The sequence below is a fragment of the Vidua macroura genome, chromosome 10 (assembly GCF_024509145.1).
Source record: "Vidua macroura isolate BioBank_ID:100142 chromosome 10, ASM2450914v1, whole genome shotgun sequence".
NCBI lineage: Eukaryota > Metazoa > Chordata > Aves > Passeriformes > Viduidae > Vidua > Vidua macroura.
Window position 1 is genome coordinate 11,765,721 of NC_071580.1, and position 23,049 is coordinate 11,788,769.

The following is a 23,049-nucleotide window of genomic DNA, read 5'->3' on the forward strand; positions in this document are numbered from 1 at the left end:
AGTGCTGAGTGGCTTTGTGACATCAAGCACACAGTAGCTTTGAGATCAAACCCCAGGAACAAACACTCCAGCTTCCTGCTGAAGACAGGCAGGATCCCAGTGTCAGCTGTGTCTGATCTGCCCCTGACCATGTCTTGTACACAACACTCTGCCTCCATCCTGCCTCCAGCAGGAAACATCCCAAAAATCTGATCTCAAGCCTTGAACATTAAGCATAGCAAAAATACAGCTCTTGAAGGCAACCTGAATCATTTACCATAAGTCACTTCTGAGGTGACTCAAATAACATCTCCCCTGCAATGAATTCACACCCCACTGCCAACAGGGTGCCAGAGAGACTTGCTTATGGGCACAGAGTACTTTCTCCAAAGCAGACAGGAGCCATCTCCCATAAATCATCGTACAGCAGACACACCATCTGCAATAACAAATGAGACCTCTGAGGCATCTTTAAAGTCTTGGGTTTGCTACATTAAGTTTAAGGCATATAGATGTGTCTTTGGTAGAAGAAAATTTTCCAGCAGCATACGACTGTGCATGCCACTATTCAGGGAATGAAGAGATCCTGCCACACTGCTCTAATTAATAGAGGCTCAGTATCTCCAGCCCACGGCCAACTGGACAATTGAGGCTGCCCTCTCCAACTACTGCTTTGGAAGTTTAGGGCACATTCAGATGAAGCAGCTTACAGCACAGCAAAAACACTATAAAGCAAAAAGGTAAAAAACTTTTTGTGTTTGTGATTGCCATCTGCACAAAACTACAATTTAAAGCATCAGTTCCTAACCACCCACAACCTGAGACTGTTTTCCAAAGGACATCTTCCCTCTTGCAGGTACAGTGTGTGCTTGGCAACACCTGCAGCTACTCTCAAGGGCTCCGACTTGAGAGTGCACCTCAGTGGTAGCATTGACAAGGGCCATATTTCATTCTGTGTGTTTTTACTGATTAACAGCTACATTACAGCAGAGTGCAGAAGGCAGACATACCTATAATACAGAATATCCAATAATACAGAACATACCAATAATATAGACCTAACAGTCCTGCCCACTGTGGGACATTGACTTACAGAGAATCTTCTGCAGCATCAAGTAGGTAGGTAGGTAGGCCTGCCTGAGTTCATCACATCTCAATTCTGCCCAGTTGAGATAGGAGGGTCAAAATTAAAGGGGGAAAAAAATCCATACAATGTTGAATACTTGTTTTGTCTGGCAACAACATTAACAGTATTTGTAGTTATGAAGTGTAACAACTCCCATCGTCATTCCCATCACATTGTGGCACGGGGAGAGAATTAAAGAAGTCACATTTGCCAGCAGCCCATATTGAAATCACATGGCTGCTGTTTAAACTTTCAATTATGGAGGATAGAGGCTGAGGGTAGAGGAGATAATCCTTATAAGAACTGCTTCAAAGGTAGAGTATGGATGAGATTTCAGAAAGGCTAACTTAGAAGCTGTGTGATGTGTCTGTTGTTTCGATATCAAGGTCATCCATAACGCTTAGACGTGGTTCTCACAAAGGAAGCCTTTTAAAAATATTTTCTTTATTTGTTTCTACAAATCAGCTGATTCTAGTTATAAAAATCCCATTAATTGAGTGCCACACAAATCATCAAAGAATTCCCTCACTGTTTAAAGAATAAGACAAATGAGACACAAGACAAACAAGGGACCCTGTTTACACCAAGCTGAGGAAACCAAAGCTCAAGCCCAACACAAAACAACTTGAATAATTCCATCTTTCAGTGAAAGCAAGCTAAGCGTGCCTGAGTTGCTCTGCATTTGCTCCCCTGCCCCAGTGTTCTGCACTCATGCTATGGATTAGCTGATTTTCTCACTATGCACTGCACTGACTTGTGCATACAGGTGAGCTCAAGCTACATATTTTGAGAATAATGCACTATTCTATCTCTGTGAAATCTGTCTTTAGCTATTAACTATGCATGGTACTTTCACAATGCATGTACTTGGGAGGAATTTTCATCCCCACAAGCCCTCTGCACTAACAGCTTTCAAACCTTGCATGGAGTGTTTTTCAGGGTGGCAAGAAAACAGAACAACCTGCTGTCCCCAGCCAGATCCAGGACAAGAGGAAAATTTCAGGGCTTCTGAAGCTTGCTGGCAAATATCCCAAGGGCCTAACAGTGCTTCACTGCATACAGCCACATCTGAGCAATTCACTGGAAGGTAACACCTCTCTTTTTCAAACACATTTATTTTTCTCAGCTAACAAGTGCTCCACCCGGGAACCCTGTGGGGCACAGAGAACATCCACTTTATGCAATGATGCTCCACCAACTGTTAGAGTCTGATGCAGAGTTTAGTACAGGAAAGGTTTTCTTTGGGGTTTCTCACTGGAAACAAACAGCAAAGCAGAGATGCCCAAAGAAAAAACTTGAAGCAAATAAACCTCAGAATTGTTTCCTCTCTGTCTCTCATATGGTTAAAATTAATTGGTTTCCCCTGTCTAGGCAGCAGAAGACTACAACACACCAGAGAAGCCAGAATTGCTCATTTCTGAAACTCCACTCCTCAATTGTGCCATAAATGGCTTTAATGTATTTCTGAATGGCAAATACAGAAGAAATGGAACAACTCTCCTTGAGTCAATGATAGCTCCGATAAAAGATAAAGCTGAGATTTTACTCTTATTCTTTAACAATCATCAGGAATGGATAGAGAATAAAACCTGAAATACTGCAGGGGATTTCAGCACAGAAAAACCTGGAGGTCCCACATGGCTGCCACCGAAATGCCCTCCAAACATTATCACCACCACCCAGATGACAATGCACTAATTCAAAAATGCTGTGCCCAACAATCAGCCACTTGGAAGCACAGGATTAAACACACATCACCCTGGAGAAAGGAAAAGGTGATGACAAGGGACCAAAAACTAGCAACTGTAAGTTTAATAAAGGAAGGCTCAGAGGCAAATTTAGCTAGGAAAATTAAGAACCATATAGGTGGAGTTTAAGGCAATTGAAGATTATTCCACTGCTGTTTCAATCAGTTCCACATGGTAGGGGTCAAAAAAATTGTAAGATATTTTTAACGCTTTTCATTGCAGAGTGGCAGTAGTTAAGTGGTGTCTGCATGTGTTACATCATCAGTTCCACACTCCTTATTCTACTACCAACTAAGCAGAATCTGAAAGTGCAGCTAATTAAACAGAACCTAAATTCAGCAGGTTTGGATGACTTTCACCATAGTTTTAAAAGAACATCCTGAAACACTCTATTATTGATATCAATTTTAAATATGTTGGGTACATGGAAGTCACAGTAGCTGGTAAAAACCGCGCTGATGTGCCAAGTACTTTAAGAATTAAACAGAAAATCCTAAGAATGATGTCCAATAAATGAGTGTGATAAAATTAATCTGTATAAATTGGAAATTCTCCAGAATGCACAGTACCTAGTATTAATAGATTTTTTTAAAAGTATAAAATAATACACTTCAACATGATTTTAGTCAATAAAATGACACTGTGGACTATCCATACAGAATTTAGCTTCATGCTACACAATTATTTGATTGAGATGAGGAAATAACATGACATGTATTAATGGATGAAAATCATTTCATGCAGTGGTGACTGAATAGTCACAGGTATACATGCGTGTTCCTATTGAGGATTTGGCAGAGGTTGCTCCTTGGCTCTGTGGTGTAAATGAGTAGAAGAGAATCTAAAATCATTACTTATCAAGTCTGAGGGTGGCAAACATTGTAAGACTGCTAAATAACTGAGAAGGGAACAACAGAGCCACATGGCTAAATAACCTCCACCAAAGAACACAGCAGAGACTTCAGTAGTGCCACACACACAGAGCAACACAAACAACGGGGCATCCTCCTGTGAAGCCATTGATTTTGGCAGGAACTTCATGGTCAATTCATGCAATTAGGGAAGCTGAGCACACTGTGCTGGAATGGTCCTCTGCTCAACGGAAGCTCAGAGAACTCTGGATGTGGGATGCTCAAAATAAAAAATAAATCATCATGTGGGATTAGCACTGTCAAAATTATAGTAAGTTTTAATGCCTGCAATTCAAGAAGAATATTGAAAAACTGATTCCAATGCAAAGAACCTCCAAGAGGATGATTAAAGGACCAAAAGCTCAGCTTAGAGAAAGGCTCCAGAAGCACCATCTGTTCTCCTTAATGAAGGGAGAAGGTTAATAGGACAATCTGATCACAGTTTGCAAGTACCTACGTAAGGAACAGAAATTTGATCAAAGAGCTCTGTCCTTTAGCAAATCTGGTCTACCAAGAGGTAATACAAAATTCAGACACACTCAGGCCCAAACAAAGATATGTCTATGATGGTTGACAGTATTACCAGTATGGATACCTGTCAGTAAGGCTGAATGCAGGACAGAGAAAGCTGTCATGGATTTTCAATCACAGATTAAAAATATGATGGCACGATTTTTTCCCCCCTACTCAGAGGCAACTTTCTAGCTAAAAAAAAAGAATTAATTCAGAGCAGCCAGGGAATTTTACAGCACAGACTTTACACAAGCAGCCCTGGGTGTCCCATGAGGCCCCTACAGCAGCAGCATCTCTCCAAGGTAGGGACTGTGATGTGCGCCAGGGACAGGCTCTGTCATTCTGGCATCTATCAGGAATTAAAGTTTTAAGACTGAAGCTTTTCTGCCATACCATGAGCTGGCCAACATTCCCACACCAAGCTGGTATTTATCACAGTATTTCATCCCTCAGCATCTCCCACAGATGTGACTGTTTGGGATAGAACAAGCACATTCAGATGCAGCCTGAACTCCATGAACCTTCAGCCCAGGTCACATCCTGCAGCACCCTGAGCCATGCAGAAAGGTAACAGCTATAACAGGCATAAAGTGAAGAATCCAATCCTTATTTAATCCCATTTTAAAATTAAATATTCATTGCTTACTGTGGGTTGTTTTTAGAAGGACTGGGGGATGTACTCTTCTTTCAAATGTTCTTTGGCTCTGGAAGCTGAGGGAGCAGAGCATCAGCTGCAGGATCCCCAGCTGCTGCTGGTTCCATAGGTTTTACTGAGAAGAGCCTTTGTATAATAAAAACACCCCAGTCACAGGCCTGGGCAGCCTATTCAACAGTCACCTTGTTAATAACCCAGCAGTGCTAAGGAATAAGTAGAATTACAGAATGGCTTGGGTTGTAAGAGACATTAAAGATCATCTAGCTCAGGGGAAGACATTCCAGGCAGCACCTTCCTCTAGACCAGGTTACTCAGAACCCCATCCAGCCTGATCTTGAACACATCCACGGGTGGGCAGTCCACCACCTCTCTGGTAATTTAAGCTCTTCAGCATGTTTTCTTAAGAAGCTCTTTGACTCCTGGGTGCCAGAGGTTTGTATCCTTAGGGCTTGCACTGCAGTGTCCTACACTCTGATAAAGCCCTGAGGATGCCTGAGGGGCCTTGAACTCCCCATGTTAGGCCCCAGTTCTCTCACTACATGCTATGAAAGCATTTGCAGCTCCAACCTTTTGGTACAAATGTATTCGTCCTCTTCTGTGCCTTACATTTAAGCACAAATCAGTGTTTCCTGCCCTACAAACAGCATTCAGGCACTGTTTTTAAGGGAAACAACTACAGAACAGAATCTAATACCTCAAATCAGAAGTACAAAAAGCTGCTGGTGGATTTCTAGGAATGAGGGCCTAGGGTAGAAGGGGAGAGAGTTTGGCTAGAGGCAAAAGCAGCCTATAGAACAACCAGCAGCAGGCTGGCTATGTGTAACCATTTATTAATTCGGTTCATAGGAGCCACAGCCCAGGGCAGAGTTGAACTCCTCTCTGCATGTAGGTGCACATGCAGCAGATTTCATTGCAAAGGTTCTGCTGAAAAATTCCCAGCCATGTCCCTCTGCTGAGCCTGCTGCTCCACTCCTTGTTCCTGCATGGAGCCACTGATGTTTTGGAGGGGGCGGGAGCCCATCCCTTTCTGGCAAGGCAGGCACCTCATGTAAATTCATTGAATAAATGCAGTCATTTCTCTCAGCTGATCCATCCCCACGTGCATGTGCTGAAGCTGTGCCAGACCCTCAATGCAGCCAACTCTCCCACAGTTCATCACTTCTGAAGGTGAAACTGTTTGTCACCCTTATCAGCATTTCCCCCTTCTCTTCTCCTCCCCAACTGCCTTTTCTGAATTTCCTGGCCCTCCTTTCTCACAGGAGCCTGACTCCGCACAAGTCAAAAATCAAACCCAGGCAGAGCCTTGAAAGAGACCTTGGAGAGTAAAGGACATTATAAAGTTATTTTAAGCTGAGAAAAACTGCATTTTCCCTTAGAGGTTGATTTCAGTCTCCAGAGCCCTTGAATTTTTAGACTTAAATCTTCCTCCTTGATAGGGCTCCATAGTAGCTGAGACCCACAAAGAAGTTTCCAAAGCATGAGCAAGACATAAATAACTAGAAACAAAACTGGAGCATCATCACTGGATGCTCACATGAGCTCTGGCTTCTGCAGTCAGTCCATGTGAGCCTTTAGTCATCTGAAACAGCACAACCCTCAGCTCTTCATGGACAAGGAAAGCTGTGCTGGATCAGCTGGAGCCAATTCTTTCCTACCTCCATACTGGGGTAAAGACCAACTCCTAGTCCCAGCCTGAGCAGAAGAAGTCACTCCAATTAAATGAGGGACTGATGAGCAGAGCTGCAGTGTGGAGCCCACCCCACCTGCTACTGACCCCAAGCAGGTCAGCAACACCTTATCACATCTCACAGGGCTGGACAGGACATGAAAGAGATCATCTTCCTGCAGGGGATGCTTGTCACCTCTGGGTGCTGCTCTGAGCAGAACCCTCCACACTAACCATGGACATCCAGGGCTTGCAGTGGCTGTTTTGCCTTGTACAGCGTAGCTACTAGAAGCTAAAAACACATGGTCAAAACAGACTTCAAAATTCACAGACTCAAAGCTTCTATCCAGCTGTGAAAGCTCTATGGGCTTAGGTTTACATCATCTTCACTTTTACTAACTTCAGCTGCTGTAGAAGCCTTCTCAAGCAAGAAAATGAGGGTTTGGTTCTTTATTAAGAATCTTGGAGAGTAAAGTAAGGGAGGTACTCAGAGCATGCAGAGAGAGATCTTTCAGAAAAGAAGATGAAAATAATGTATTATTTTAAAGAATACACAAGCAGTCAGCCAGCCAAGGAACCTTTTAAATTTTTAATTAGAGCTATTTTTCTGTCTTTTTTGAATTTGGGGAGGGAGTGATAGAGATTTTTATCAGACTTTTTTCCAGATTCAGTTACATAGCTCTAGCTCTGTATGCACGTCTAAAGAAATTAAACATCGTTTACTTTCCAGAAATGACTGGTGATCGAGGATGCCTTAAATTGAGACTTTGAGACTCTTCATATGGCTTTTAATTGCATTTAAAAGAGTGTGCAATCATTTATCAGATCTGTTACCTTTCAAAGCATTGTCAACTTCATCTCTTCAAAGAGACACTACAATTCCCAACCACCAAAAAATTCCTGCCCATACCTTGCCAGCTTTTCAATGTACATTTTCACACCCAGGGCAGCAATGCCAGAAATAATCCCATGGGGACACCCATAATACTTTTAAAGTATTCTGGTGCATCAGACTCCTTCCTTGAAAAAAGGATCTCTACATTTGGAACCTATGCACAATTCAAACACGAGAACAGCCAAAAATTTGGCATTACAGCTCAGATCCATTTGGTCCCCTCTCTGACTCCCTCTGCTCAGACAAGCAGTTTTTTGCGTCTGCTCAGCACATGCAACCTTGCCATGCTGCCAGAGCCAGGAGCCACACGCCCCTGCCAGTGGCAAGCAGCCCATCAGAGGCATCTCACTCCTGGGAAAGGCACAGCTTCAGGCCCAGCTGAGCTCCAAACCATGGGGGAACAGCCAACAGCAAGAGCAGAGAAGCTCCTTGCCTTTTCTCCATGTGTGTTGTACCAGCTAAGCTGTCTGTCCCTGGTTTTTTTTGGAATCAAGATTACATCATTTGAAAACCTAGATCCTGAATCCAGCTAAAGGTCTCCTGGTAAACCAAAGATGCTCCTTTAACACAGCAAGTTCCTGCACACATGCTGCTCTAGCAGGGCATACCATGACACACTAGAAGCCAAGCCATAGTCGCTTCTTAGCCTGAGAGCCCAAGAGAAGCTGCTGCAGTGATTGGGTTCAACCTGCACTTCACAAAGCATAGCACTGCATGTCTGGGTTGGACATACTGAAGCAAAGCTGTGTTTTGATCTCATTATCCTGAGATCAGCACTACCTTCTCCCCAGCAGTTAATGCCTGCTTAGCTCTCTGCAGTCCTCACTCTCTAACATGGACAGCACCAAGTTTACCTCTCTCTGCATGTGGCTCCATCTGCATGCTTGGGGCTCAGATGTGACACGCCTGCTTTAGCATCAGTAACTACACCAGAAGCTCTCAGTGAGATTTAGGAGGCAGTCATTCAAGACAGCCAGACATACTGGACCAGTGAGTCCAGGCTGTGAGGCTGCCACAGTGTAATCGTGAGCTGCAGCTCTAAGGCGCTGAAGGGAGGCTGCACATCTGCAAGGAGGAGCTGAGCCACGTGCAGAGCGTTACAAACCACTTCTGCTTCAGCTGCTTTGAATGAGCCACAGCCACCTCTGCCTGGCCTCAGGCTACAGGGATGAAGAGGACTGAGCTTGCAGCACTTCTGGAAGTTAAAGGTGTGTAAGTTTTTCCCATTGTTTTCTGTGGTACTCTATTTCATGCATCAATAAGACCAAACCACCACTTCCAAATTTCCCTCAGCTTTAGAGAGCTCGTTATTAGACAGTGAAAAAACATATAAGCCATTTTTGAACTCTCTAAAGACATATTCCTGAAGGGGAAAAAAATTCCCTAGATGGTCACATTCAGCTTCTTTATGGACCATAACTGCTACTTGATCCTTTTCAGCAGGAATGCCCTGAAGGGATGATGGGAACCTGGGCTGAAAGCACCAGGTATCAGACACAGACACACAAAAGGGACAGCACTTGTCAAGCGTTTGCAGTTTAATGAGTAAATAAAAAACCCTGACTACAAATCAAAAGCATAGTAAAGGGACAAAATTTGACCAAGGTGTCAGAGCAAATAAGTGGACAGGCAAGACTATTACCACCATGTCCTGAAACCCTTCCAGCAGCTTTTTCTCCTTCCCTGACCAGCTGCTTACCTGCTGAACTTGACCCTTGGCTGTAATTTCTGTGTAGACCTATCTTATGGATGCAGAAATGTAAACAGTATGTGGAGCTGCACCACAGCTGCAGTCATCATCAGATATTCTTCTCAGCAGCCACTGGATGATTTGTCACTTCTGCATCAACATTCATTTTGGGTGCTCAGCTCCACAAACAGTCCAAACAGTAGTCATTCATTCACCATTTGATCCAAAAATAGACTTGGGTTGGCAAGAAACAGGTCACCAGGAAAATGGAATTCAGCAGACAGAATCAGCAGCTATCACTACCTCCAGCAAACCAAAGTCACCCCTGGCAACTTCACATCGACGAGCACACAAGAATAACCAGCCCAGTTCCTGATGCCAACTTGTTCATCATAAATACACTGCCATTCATTTTCCCATCTCCACTGCTGAGACCCAACTCAAAGTCATCGTCCAGATCTCAAGTATAGACAGAACAGTTATTTTCTAGCACAACTCAGAAGGTCTAACTTTGTTTTTTGCTCCCAGGTCAGGTTATTTCTCACATCCCCACAATGTCTATGCTAGATCAACTGAATGCTGTTCGAGCTGCACTCTCAGTTCTGAAGTGCTGATAGAGAGATTAGTTTTGAATTTATTTGTGTAACTTTATAAATGCTAGAAGCAACTTAGAAAAAAGCCAAAAACCAATTTTTGTAATGCAGCTCTAAATAAGCTAACTTGCTATCAGAGTTCAGGTAACATTTGCCATCACTAATTCCTATCAGTGGCACAGACAGTGTGATAAACAGCTGCTGTTGTAGTTAATAAGCACAGGTACTTTTTGTACTTGTGTGTAGACACAAACATAAAAATGCAGAGTGTGTATGTTCTTGTCCATAGTCACTGGCCAAACAGAGCTGCTGTTTGGTACTACCAGAGAAAATCCTAATACAAGAGGATAAAACTGCAGATCTGGACCAACTCATGGTACCATCCATGAAGCAGCTGAAGTATACTTCTGGTGCACTTCCAACATTTGACACAGACATGTGAAACTGCTGGCTCCCAGGAGCTCCTAGTGAAAAAAGTGCTCCCAGCTGGCTCTTAAAGAAGTTTTTTGGACATAAATGCATTTTAATTGAAGCTTAATTAGAAAAAGCAATCTTGATTAAATTTACTTGAGAAAAAGGTTTCTCAGGTCCAGGTTAGAAATAGAGACTAGTACTCTGAACAGATGGGTTATCCAGGTATCCAGACCATTTCTCTCTGTGTAAATCAGGAGTGGGAAAGCATCTATTACCAAGAAAAAGCAACAGAGAGAAAAAAAATACTCAGTTTAAGCTGCCAGTAACAGAACCTGCAGCAGTTGCTGTATATGTGGTTGCACAAACACAAGATAATTCCCAAGATCTTAACTGGGATTTAGCAGACAAGAGACCAGCATTTGATTCCCTGCTCACCAGACACCCAAGGAACCAGAAAGCTAAGAACTGTTTCTGTGAAGCATATTGTGATTGCAAGGCTGCATCTTGCACGGCTGTGCTGGCCAGAGTCCCCACTGAGAGGGGACTTTGGAGAGCTGGCTCCCTGATCTGGCCCAGGCTTCCAGCACTGCAGCAACTGGCATGAAAACCCTCCTGCCAGGCTGCTATGGAGAAAGAGATTTATGCTTGTCATGTCCACAGAGAAAGTGTGATGGCTCTGTGCTTAGATGTAGAACATCAACAGCTATATTAAGAATATATATTAAGAATATATATTAAGAATATCCCAAACAGCTTTTGTTGTTCAGGCACTAATCTCAACACAGAATTTTACTAGGTATTACCTTTTATTTTCTTTTTCATTCCCACAACACCTGCAGGTGATAACTGTCAGATTAATATTAAATGTTTGGTTTAGAAGTGTCTGATTTTTTCTTGAGAGTAATTCCAGCATCTCTTTGTTCTATGCACAAGGAAGATGCCACTGTTTGTATGTGCCTGCTGTGTCAACAAAGACATCTGGGGACTCTTGTAAGTGCCCTCTATAGCAGGCACCATCCCAAAGTTCATAACGTTTCATAAACACTAACTAAGCCTTAAGGCATGCACAGTGAAATATTATGACCTCCCTTTCACAGATGGACACATTGAAGTCACAACTTGCCAGTGGACAATGTTATTTCTATTTCTGCTTCTGGCTCCAGCTTACAGAGCATCCTGGCACAGGTCCCTGCTTCAAGCACCTCCCTGGTGTGGGCAGAACTTCACACACTTCCACAAGCTAGCACCAGGCCTGCTCCTAATTTAACAGAGACACAGGATCGGCACATCGGGAAAGGAGCTTTGGCAGCTCCCACAATGACTTTTCTGAGAGGCTGGCAACCATCAGGACTGCTCCTGGAAGCCTGAAGTTCAGGGCAGCAACTGTGCTTCAAAGAGGGAAGTTCAAATTGCAGCCCACAGAAAATGCATGTGTATCTATACAGAAATGCAGCAGAATCAACCCTCTTGAATTAGATTTAAGCTTTTTTTAAAAACACTCCTCCTCATATCCCCATGTTAACTAGCCCAGCAACACTGCCAGCACCAAGTTAGGGCTATGAGACACATTTATCAACAACCATTCTTCCAATAACTAAGTGAAAAGCTGCATGGAACCCTGCTGTTACCACAGAGAGGCACTTACCCCATCTCAAAGCTTATTTTATGCTCATGAGCTTATACCTAGATTTCCTTCTCTGCTACAAGCAAGCTGTTTAAAGGGTTTTTAACTTAAAATGGAAAATGGCTTTTTTAAAGCTTAAAAGTCACAACAGAATGTTCCACACGCTCACGATGTCAAGCCAACACACACACAGAGCAAGACAACCATAGTGCAGTATCTTCTTAGGCAGCTTCAGAACACCTTCCTGCCTCAGGAGAGCCTTCTTTCACTCCCTGTTTTCCCCTCCTGCCTGGCATATCTTTTATAAGCCCCTCAAAGCATAACCTCAGCATTGTTGCTTCAAGCTGGTGCACCAGGGTGCTGCTGGAGGTGCTCAAGGGTTTTAGCATCCCCAGAGGTGTACACAATTAACCTGTAGCTTGCAGCCTTCCTTCTCCCAGGCAGACAGATGTTGAGCTCAGCTGAAGCTATTAGGGAAGACAAACCAGGTTTCCATGGTTATGGGAGTCTGAGCTACTCATCTCAGGGAAAAATGCAATGCATGAACCACTGTTAGGAAGCAGCAGAAACAAGGCCAGGCTTCTGGGCAGCTGTGTACAACAGCTCCTTGATGTTTTACATGTGGGCACCAGCACAAAAATCCAACCAAACAACTTTCTTGACAGCCTGGAGATCTGCAGGCTTAGACAGCAACAGCGTCATCCACGTTCCACTGCACTTGTGCTGTGGCAGTATCTGCAGCACTGATGGGCAGGGCTGTGTTTCTGGCCCTTGCTCCCCTGGAGAGCTTTACCACCCTCTAAAGGGGGTCCATGCTGCAGAAAGAGACATTTATTTGTTACCAGAGAGAGTAAACTGTCAATAGATCTGAGCTGCTTGTCTCGCAGGCGAGATGAAGCCAGGTGCAGGCTGCTCTCGGGGCACAAATAAAAAGCTTCTGCATGAAAACCCTGTGAAGGCAAACTCTGCAGGTGTGAATTTGCAAATCTGTCCCATTAAATTAGAAGGCTTTGGCTCAGTGTGCTGCAGAAATACACACAGAAAGACACAGACCCCTCCCTCCCCTTCTCTGAGCAAAGCATAACACTTCCCTTCATGCTGTCCCAAAAGTAAAATGGTTTACGATCAAAAGCCCATGCTGCTTCAAACTGAAATGCTGATGAGGCTGAGAATGCTGATACAATGTGGAAGTGGCAACTGCAGAGCTCCAGCAAATTTCTGAGGCAGTGACTCTCCAGGGCAGGGAACATCACATTCTCAATCCCATTTGTGGTGCTAGAATAGCATCACAGCTATGTTAATTCCCAGGCAAGGAAATCATTCTTTCATAGCAGAATAAAATAGATTTCAGGGTTATTTTGGGAGTTCAGACCAGGGAATCAGTTGATCACCTTTCCCCATCCCCCTGATATTTCTCTCTACAGCTACTGACTGTCCTGACATCAGAGCAGCCCAGGCTTAGCAACATCTATGCCTGATAATCAAACTCCACCAACACCTTGGAAACCTGTGAATCCTGTGCTGCCAAAGCCTGTCTGAGCAGCAGCCACCCCAGACTGAAGCTCATGACCTTCTTGCCAGGGCAGGAACTATGTGCTCCACCAACAATGGGCACTGCCCACACACCCTCCCAGCCTGAAACTCCTGTTTCATTTCCCCAAGCCACTGCTCCATTGCATAGCACAGGGGTACCAGAGCCAATGAATGCTAGAATAAAGACACTTATCCAATATGGAATCAGATCAATGTAAACCAATTACTTTTCCACAGTGTTTGACCCTGATCTACAATTAACAATTATTTTCCCTTCTTCTGACAAGAAACAAGCTGTCACCACCCATAATGGTGTATCCTAGTCTCCAGGACTTCCCAGAAGAGCACAAAAGGCTTGAGGAGAAGCAACTCGGAAGCATCCAAGAAGGAAGGCATTTTTTTCCTATTTCAGGGCAGATTTGGCTGGTATTGACCACTCAAGGATGACTTCACTTTCTAAAGAGTCACCTGTGGGACACTAATTTGTTTGACAAATGAGACTCTGTGGGGTGCAAAAACACAAACACACATACAATGCCAAGGCAGTGCTTAGATCCACATTAAAACTTCTCCAAAGTGCCGAGCTGGAAAATAGGCTTTCACAGATCCATATTCTGTAGGACAAACAATGATTTTGTCATTTCTTTGACCACACCATACTGCATATTGTAGCAGACCTAAGCAATCTCATGATAACCACACAAAAGAATTGCTGGAGCTCAGCATTTGCCCATCAGGGTGTCTTAGGCAAACTGCTTGCAGAGGCAGACATTTGAGACTCTACTTAAAATATATTTGCCTTAGCAAGGGTTATTCCTAAACAATTAGTGCTACTCTCCTCAAGGCTGCACATTATTCATTTAGCTCCTCTGAGGCACTCAAGGAGGATCCAAGATGTACAAATCTTATGGGCAATTCAAACTCAGGGCAGGGATCTGATGCTGTTCTCACTCCAGTAAAACCCTGCTTGCCAAAGGCACCCAAGAGCAGCTCATGAGCTGCTCAAGCTGCACAGCATCAAATGCTTGGGGGTTTTTAATTTGTCCAGTGTGCCATTAAGTCTCATCTGCTTGGCCTTCTCACCCTAAATCCTTTCAATAAAACTGCAGTAATTTGTGCTCCTTGCAACCAAACTTGACCCCTCTTCTCTGCATTCAAACCAAGTGCATTTTAACAGCAGCTCGCTGGGAATGCCTCGGGACACTCAGGTGCATCTGCTGTGGTTCCTTTTCCTCTCTTAGGCAGAGATGGGAAGGAAAGCCACACACACACAAGGCATTGCTACTCTGAGAGGCTGCAGAGTCTCAGCAAAAGGAAGTGTCCCTTTATTGACCACAGCCCTCAGCTCAGCTTGGCTTGGTCAGTTATTTGCACGTCCTTCTCAAACATCCATCCCAAGGGCTCTGGCTGTCCCCACACTTTGATAAAGATAGGATTGGGAAGAAAGCATCCTGCACTAGACAGATAAGGATACCAAAAGTCTGTGTCTGCATTCCCCTTGGCATCCCTGTTACTGCCCAGGAAGCAGGATGACCTACAAAGGAGTGAAGGTTTGGGCTGTCACACCTGTTTTCTCAAATAACTATGCAAAGACTGAAAGAAAAGAAACTCTAGATCTATCAGATACTTCAATATAATCCTTCCATGTAACATGCTAATAAGTATAGTTCAAAATAAATCAATAAACCCAAGTAACCAACAGAGGAAGGAATTTCTTGATGACAGAAACATCCATTAATGTCTTGTTGGTTGAGCTTCAGAAAAGGCCTGGCAAATCTATAAGTAGCTATACATAGTGTTTCCCATCCAAAAAAAAAAAAAAAAAAAAAAAGAACAAGAATGAAGTGCAAAGGCAAACTAATTGGAAAGTCTTGTGCCCAGTGACTTTGAGTGCTGGCACACTTTTCTGTCATTCACACAGGGCCAGATATCAAGTCAGTATCTACATGGTTAAACAGCTTTCTAGAAGTAGTGCTGGCACAGGGCAAGGCAGCAGTGGAAGCAGACTCTGCTGTCCCACAGCACATGTCACAGAGCTGACACTTTTGATAGCTTTTCTCCCACAGCTCTGTGTAGCAGGTTTGTCCCACCAGGACTGCAGATCTGGGAGAAGGCAAAACCTCCCAGCACAGCCCTACATGGAGCTCTCACACAGCCAAAAGTGACAACAACTCCAGAACCAGGCCAGCAGCCCACCCCCACCTGCATACCCCAACCTCTGCTGCAGGAGCTCCTGACCAGGCACTCCCACGAGCTGCCACAGGGCAATCCACCTCCAGGGCAGCTCAGTACAGACCACTGTCCCATGAGACCCTGGGCTAGGAATAGCCCAGAATAAAAGTGAGATTGCACCAGCTGAATGATTGGTTTTGCAGCAGCAGGAGCTCCCAGGAGCTCTGCACTGGCTCAGGTAGCTCAGCTGGTAGCCCAGAATAAACTTGCTCTTCAGCTGCCCCCACGGAGCAAGGACCACTCCCCACACTCACAGTGGAGCACAACCTTTTGCTTTTAAGGCACCATCATAACAAAAGTATTCAGGGTTTAAACTAACACTCCATGGTCCTGACAACCTACAGTCCATGCAGGAATGTACTACAATAACATTCTCGTGCCTACCCTAAGCTTCTGATGGGTTTCTAGGTGGGATTTAACAAAGCCAGGGTTTTTTTGGCTTATACAAGAAGTAGCCTGTCACCCAGGTAAAAACCACTGAAGATAACTAGCCAGCAGTACAGATCTACACAAATCTAAGAAATCATTTCTTATGGCATACATTGCTTTTTGAAGACAGCACACGCTATAGAACAGTTCTTATCTTGAGCCTTTTCCTTCAAGTTTTGAGAAGTGTCTTAGTATTTGTTTGTTGCTTTTCAATACTATCTGAGCAGAGATTAAACAGCAGCTGATGTTGTGAACACTGTGCATAGATATTTGAGAAATATCCATCTTCCATACAGAGCACTCAACCATGAGACACTGAACCACAGAGTGAACAGTTTCAATTTAGAGTAAAAGCAAAAACTAAATCTGCAGCTATATCTGTTATTTTCTAAATTAAATGTAGGCTTTCTAATAAATTACTCTTCATAAAAATACAGCTTTGCTGGTCCCCCAGTTATCTTTTCAAAGTATCCTTATGTGTAGGCTACAGAAATAAACACTGATTTGATATCTCCTTTTCCAGAGCAGGCAGGAGTATCACCTACACACAGATACTTCTGCATACTTCCATTTCTACAATTTCTTAGGGTCCAAGGTCCTACTTACTGAAAGGCACATCTTAATGAATGTGTACTCACCTTTCAACCTCTGAGCAGTTCACACCCATCTCTGGCAAAAACACACCTTTAAATCTGCATTATGTAACCATTTCCCTGTACTCCCTGGTTTTCCAGCAGGTAACTTGTTCTTGAAGTTGCAGTTCAAAGGCTATCTTTGAAGGATAGGCCATGCCTCCAAAAGCACAGTCTCCATGTTTGCCACCCTGAGCAAAGGCACTGCTCTGTCCTCAGAGCAGCCCTCTTCTGAGTCGGTGTTACTCCTTCAGGGAGCCTGATGCTTGGAGTCAAAACCCTTGCAGGTATTGAACTCCAATTTATGAGGACCACAGAACTCCTATGGAAATGCTCAGACAGGTAGAGAAAGAAAGTAAACACCCTAGAGATCTAGCTTTCTCTTAACTCCACAAAAATCTTCATTTAAGACTAAAAACCACATCATTTAATCTCTGTATATCCACTGAGATATTTACATATGGGTAAATAGCAGAAAACATCACATTTCCTTAAAACCCCTAAACCCAGGAATCATATGTGCTAAAAGCAAGCATAATTACTGTGATGACTTAGTGCTGCTCCATTTCTTTATGCCAAAGGAGGGCAATAATATCCTCACTCAGGTCATCTGCATATGAACCAGGGCCACAGGTGCTTCCTCAACAAGCACCTGACTTTCCTTATTACCACTATTGAGAATTGTCTTTTGGATTTCTACCCCCACCCCTCCAATTATGCAAGAACAACTCTGCATTTTCCAACAATGAGACAGTCTCATCAGGGTGACTGCAGTGAAGTATCATACAGGGCCAAATAAAAATGTTCTGCCATCTTCAACTAATCCAAAAATAGTTGAAGAATATTTTTAATAAGTTCAGCTGCCTTTCCCTACTAACACACTGCTTCAAACTTGTGGTTCACACCCCCATTCTCTTATTAAGGGAAAGTCCCTGGAGAACTACATCTTTCACATTGCAATAAGGAGTCTCCTTGTCGTTCATTAGAGATATGAATTTTCTCATGTTCTAGCTCAGAGTATCATGGAAAAGGTATTTTACTCCTAACTGTGCTAGAATGAGAGTTTTACTAGCACTTTCAAGGGTGACCTTGAGTAAGTGGCTCTACTCTGTGCCTCATTTTCCTCTGTAACACTGATATAGCTCTTGGCTTCCTTTTTGTAGCACTGATACCCACATAACAAAGAGCTATGCAACAATTTAGTGTTGTATGTCACAAAGGCTGGCATTTCACCAGGCAGGCTGATTTGAGGGGAGGAAAGAATGGAGTCCAGCTGCCAGACCCAGCTCCAGAAGCCATGTGGCATTAGGAAAAATATTGAAACCAATGAGAATCAAGTTTTGGGCTCCTCTGACAAAACATGAAGTGTCACATGAATACGTCTCACCTGAACATCCTTGAGATGCTGATCTAGGTTTAAACAGAAGAATCAAAACAAAGCAATTCCATACTGATGAAGTGACTTCAAGTCCCACAAATTCCCCGTTCCATCTTTTCTTAGTCTGGACAACTGCTAGTATTGAAATATTTGAACTTTTTAGGAAATAGGTATTTCAAAAGTTATTCAAGTCTATACCAGAGCTAAAAGGCTTTGCCTTTGCCAATATTTCTACTTAAGTCCCAGGACAGTTACATGGTGAGCTGTACCACCACCATAAGGAGCTGTCCTTGCTTGGTCCTGACCAGGCTTTGCAACAGAACAAAATGGACCATTTTCAGAAAAAGATTTTGAATTCTTTGGGTTCTACCCTGTATTGGTGAAATAGCAACATTATTCAAACAGACAATATCAGGAGCATTACAGTACCTTTGCTTAAGCACCAGCAGCATGAGATGCAAAAGAGCCTGAGATGCTGACTTGAGGTGTGCCAGTTCTATTGCAGGCACAGGTGGGAGTGCCAGGACAGGGGTGACTGCAAAAGTCAAAGGGAACATGACAAGACAAATACAGGAAAGCACCCACCAATACAGGTTCTTATTGATTTGGGCCTCTCAATGGCCATTTTACACTTCTATGTAACTGTTAGTGGTGTGCCTCTGTCAAGATTTGGTGAGATGGACTCACTGACCTCTCTGAACAGTCCCAAATACATCCATCACCCACAGAAACAGCCAACTAGTACCCGAGACACCTCAAAATTAAAACAGCACAACTCTTCTTCCCTTTCCTTCAGAGAAAGGTGATTAAAAATAGCCACCTGTTAGAAGCACACACACTGACAGAGAGCCCTGGGTATTTACCTCCAGCAAAGAGCCATAAGAAAAAGAAAGGAAACAATTACCCAAAGAATACTGTTCTTCCACACATTTCTCTATGTTAACTTTTCTATTACTGCAAATATTTGTCTTTGAAAATCTTCTGCATGAAAAATTAGATTTACTGCACATGGAACATTTACAAATTATTAAGCCAAACCAACTACACTATTTTAAACTTAAAATACAGTCACTGTAATCATTTCATAAAACATGTAGATTTTAAAATTAAGAGTGATTATATACACAATCCATAACATTTTCATAGCTCTATAAAAATTCTGATATTTTAAAGTATTAAATGTTTTATGTAAGAGGAGCTCTCTTATCCTAAGGATTTCAGTCCCACCAGGAAGGGCCTATCAGTCAGCTCTTTTTAGTAGGAAAAATATCAGCAATATCCTTTACACAGAAGCCTAGTGTACCCTGAAAAATGGTGTAAACAAATGAACGAGTCCTTCAGCCCTGGTTAATGGAAACATTACACGTGCAGGACAAAACGTGAGGGGGCAGTGATGCACACAGCGTTCGGTCACACGCGCTCCTAACTTCATTTACCATTCAAGGGAATTTTTATCCAGGCTCACAGCAAACCAACTCTAACACAATTATGGGATTGCAATCTTCTGCCATCCCAATGACTGCAAGATTGTACAGCTGGTATTGGAGCTGACAGCACAGGAGGAGGAAAAGATGTTATGAAATGCCAGGTGATTAGTAATTGTAACAGAAATGGGACAACTATGTAGACTGCTACTCTGTCCCTTCATTTGTGTTTCTGTAAGGGTGTCCCCTTCTGTGAGAGCACAGATCAGCCTAGAGAACACAGCAAACTTACAGGAACACTTCTCAGACCCCATGTTTTCCTAGTGCCTCTGCAACACCATCTTTACTAGGGACAAGATTAGGGCTGAGGCACAGCAGGGACATAGGGACAGTACCACCCCTATGAGACCTATGTCAGGTGACTGCCTAAGCATACAGGGCCTTGATAACAGCTAAGAAAAAACCTCACAGAATACAAGATGTTACAACAGTGATCACCTGGAAGGAAAAGAAAAAAAAAAAAAAAACACTGGAACAGAGGTTTCCTTGTGTGCTTGTCTAAAACAGGTCAGATGCACTTTGATCCTTCTACAATCTTCAACCACCATTTAGGCTGCTGCAGCCCTAATGCAATGCCTCCAGGCCCAACACTATGATCTTACCCAGAGTTACTGAACACTGCTGCTCTGTTTGTTGCTGAAGTGGTGAAAAGCTCTTGGAATTCATCATCCAAAACATAACTAGTAAACTTCAACTTTGCTAATCATGATGGCAGCTGGCATGGGATGCATCTCTCCAGTTTAAACTCATCTGAGATTTTTCAGAGAACAGTTGTGAGCCATGAACTTCAGAAAAAGGTACAGAGGGAAGCTAACATCACTCTACTAAGCTGGGGGTGAACATGTGCTTTAGTAGTATAATGGCTCAAAACCTTTTGGATTAGCAGGAGAAAACAAAACATCAGTGCCCTGGTTTCAGGGCTGCATTATGCACCAGTCTTCATTCCACTGAGCAGCACAGAAGATTTAAATGCAATTTCAACACTTACAATTCAGAGGCAGGATTTAACCCAGGAGTCCTGCTGCTCTGTACTGTCCTCTTCCTTGTGACCATAAAGATGATTTTTCTCTGGGCAAAAACACAACATCAAGAGCTGGATCCAACCACTCCCAAATTGTAAATGCTGCCCAGGCAAGGTCTCAGATCAGCACTGATCTGACACTAAAGCCACACTGGGTTCCTAATATTACTCCTACATAAGCTAATGAAGACCTCAACCCCAGAGCACACATCAACACGTAGTGTCCAGACAGCCTCACACTTAAGTCCAGAGCCAAAGTCAGTTACTCATGCACAGTAACTCCACTAACCAGAGTTCTGTAGCCATTCTTTCTTTGTGGAGTACAGACATAAGGGGCTAAACCCAGGTGATTTAAAAACTGTTGTACTGAACTTGGCACAGCTGTGTAAAACTCTGGCTCTCCATCCCCACACTTTTTTGCCAGCATGGGTTGAGCTGAGAGCCAAGGGGTTTCTTTTCCAGAGGAGCAGGAGCTGATTTATTGCCTCATGTAGCTGTAATTAGCCCTTCCAGGAACAGAACTGACAGTCCAATATGTCTTTCAGCAAAAAAGAAGGATCCAATATCAGACCCATCCAGGTTTGCCTTATATCAAGGAAGTTCACTGAGTTCACTGCCCATGCTGTGATATTTCTGGATTGCTCCATCATTTTCTGGGGTCATAATTAGAGACAAGCTGATTGTATTTTCTACTCAAGGAGGTACATGAGATTTTCAATTCATTACACTCAGGGCATTCAGCAGTCATTGGCTGATAGCCACCTTGGTCACTATTTCTGGGACCAAGCAGCACCACTCTAAATATATGGAGTCCATAGCCATCAGTGCCAGCTGGGGATTATTCTGGGACATGGGGTGAAAGCCACATAAACTAAGACAGCACAATGTGGCTCGAATAGTGCTTTTTTGTCAAAGCTACAAGATCATCTATCCAGATGAGATCACATCTTCATAGAACTAAACTGTTTCACACGGCCTTGCATGACATTTGAGCCAATAACCATGGGCAAACAATGGGCAGAACATTTGCAGCTGGTACCTTCTGCACAGAAATATGTGATATAGTCAGTTGTAACACTTGCAATTTAGAGATCAGTTCTGTTGAACTGTCCTGGGAAATCCTAGGGGAAAAGTAAGTTTTAAAGCTTTCAATAACCCATTACTGTTTGTTAATGGTATTAATAACAGTAATTAATAATATTTTCTCCCAAAGGAAATAATTTCAAAACAAGTTCAAACAACAGTTATTTAGAACTGAAACTCAGTATTTTTGAAGAGAAGAATACACAGGCTTTTCTGATGATGTATCTCTCTGATGATGTCTCTTTCTGGCAAATAGCACTGTGTCTCTTTTACAATGGAAATTGAAATGGAAACCTGGAAACAACCATTTTTCCCAACAACTTAAGCTCCATACTTCAACAGAGAGAAGATGTGTAAAGTTGATTAGGGAAATAGTACAAAAGCTAAAAACAGTGATAAAGCTTTATGGTCCATATGTACCTCCACCTGGAAAGGCCTTAAAAGCATCCCATGAAATCCCCAATCCCTCAGAAATCTGTAAGAGTTGGATGTTGTGATACATCCTTCCAAAAACAGCACACAGTAAAATTGTTTTGCTTACAAATGTGAGTTCACTGTCATTTGTGCTGTTTATACTACCACAGGTGTTGACAAACTGTTGTGAATCTAAGGCAAGATCCATCAGAAAGTGCAGAGTCCAGGAAGCCCTCGACTGGCCTGGATGGTAAGGGAAATACTGGATCCAATCCAGTTCAGCACAGAATTTCAGAAAATTGGATTTTCTGCAAAATAGATCTGATTTTTAGGCAGCTCCATTGCAAACAGAAGGGAGAAGAGGTGGATGCTTAACTTCAGTGTTCCTGACAGACAGACAACAGCCCAAAATGTCCTGCCTTAGGCTTTGCTAGAACACTGACTCCCCCTAAGGCTGATGTTCCAGACACTGAGGAGAGGGACTGTCCCTTGGCAGGGAAATCTCCAAAAACAAAGTCCTCACATGTGAGGAGACAGGATGGAGACCCAAGCACATCTGCTGGGTGCCATGGGCAGCCTCCAAGCCAAAGCCAACTTACAGAACTGATGTGAAGGTACCAGGGAGGGACTGAAGTGGGAGATATCCACCTACATGGTCCCAATTTTCTCCAAGCCAATTGCCCACTGCAGCTACTTTCAAAATCAGCTGGAGCCACAGTCAGGACATGTTCTGTTTGGTTTGGATTACCAAATCACCATCAGCTTCTGGGTAATAAAGCTGACTTCAGGAATACAATAACAACCCTACCTTTGAGATTACTGAGCATAAACTCATGCTTCACATGAGCATAAATGCATTTCGGTGGTGGTGATGCCAGCTTTAACAGTGCTGATATTCAATGAGACTCTTCTGGATTCACCGCTCCTTTAAATAAAAAAGGACCTGCCTGTGTTTCATATATACAGCAGTATGTCTATAGTGGGCCATCCATCCAAAAATTCCCACTGTTTGGCTGGTTCGCACAGCAC

At 43.2% G+C, this 23,049-nt stretch overlaps 1 protein-coding gene and 1 long non-coding RNA gene across 4 annotated transcripts in view; one reads left to right on the forward strand and one right to left on the reverse strand.

The window, feature by feature from the left end:
* The window catches only part of FGF12 (fibroblast growth factor 12), a 236,277-nt gene that overhangs the window by 185,372 nt on the left and 27,856 nt on the right, over window positions 1–23,049 (reverse strand). The window lies entirely within an intron of this gene.
* LOC128811985 (uncharacterized) lies at window positions 88–2,670 on the forward strand. Of its 2 annotated transcripts, XR_008438562.1 has the most exons (4): window positions 88–719; window positions 1,752–1,871; window positions 2,035–2,192; window positions 2,477–2,670. It is a non-coding gene; the product is annotated as an uncharacterized LOC128811985 (long non-coding RNA). The 2 variants fall into 2 exon arrangements; XR_008438561.1 differs by having other exon boundaries at window positions 1,752–2,192.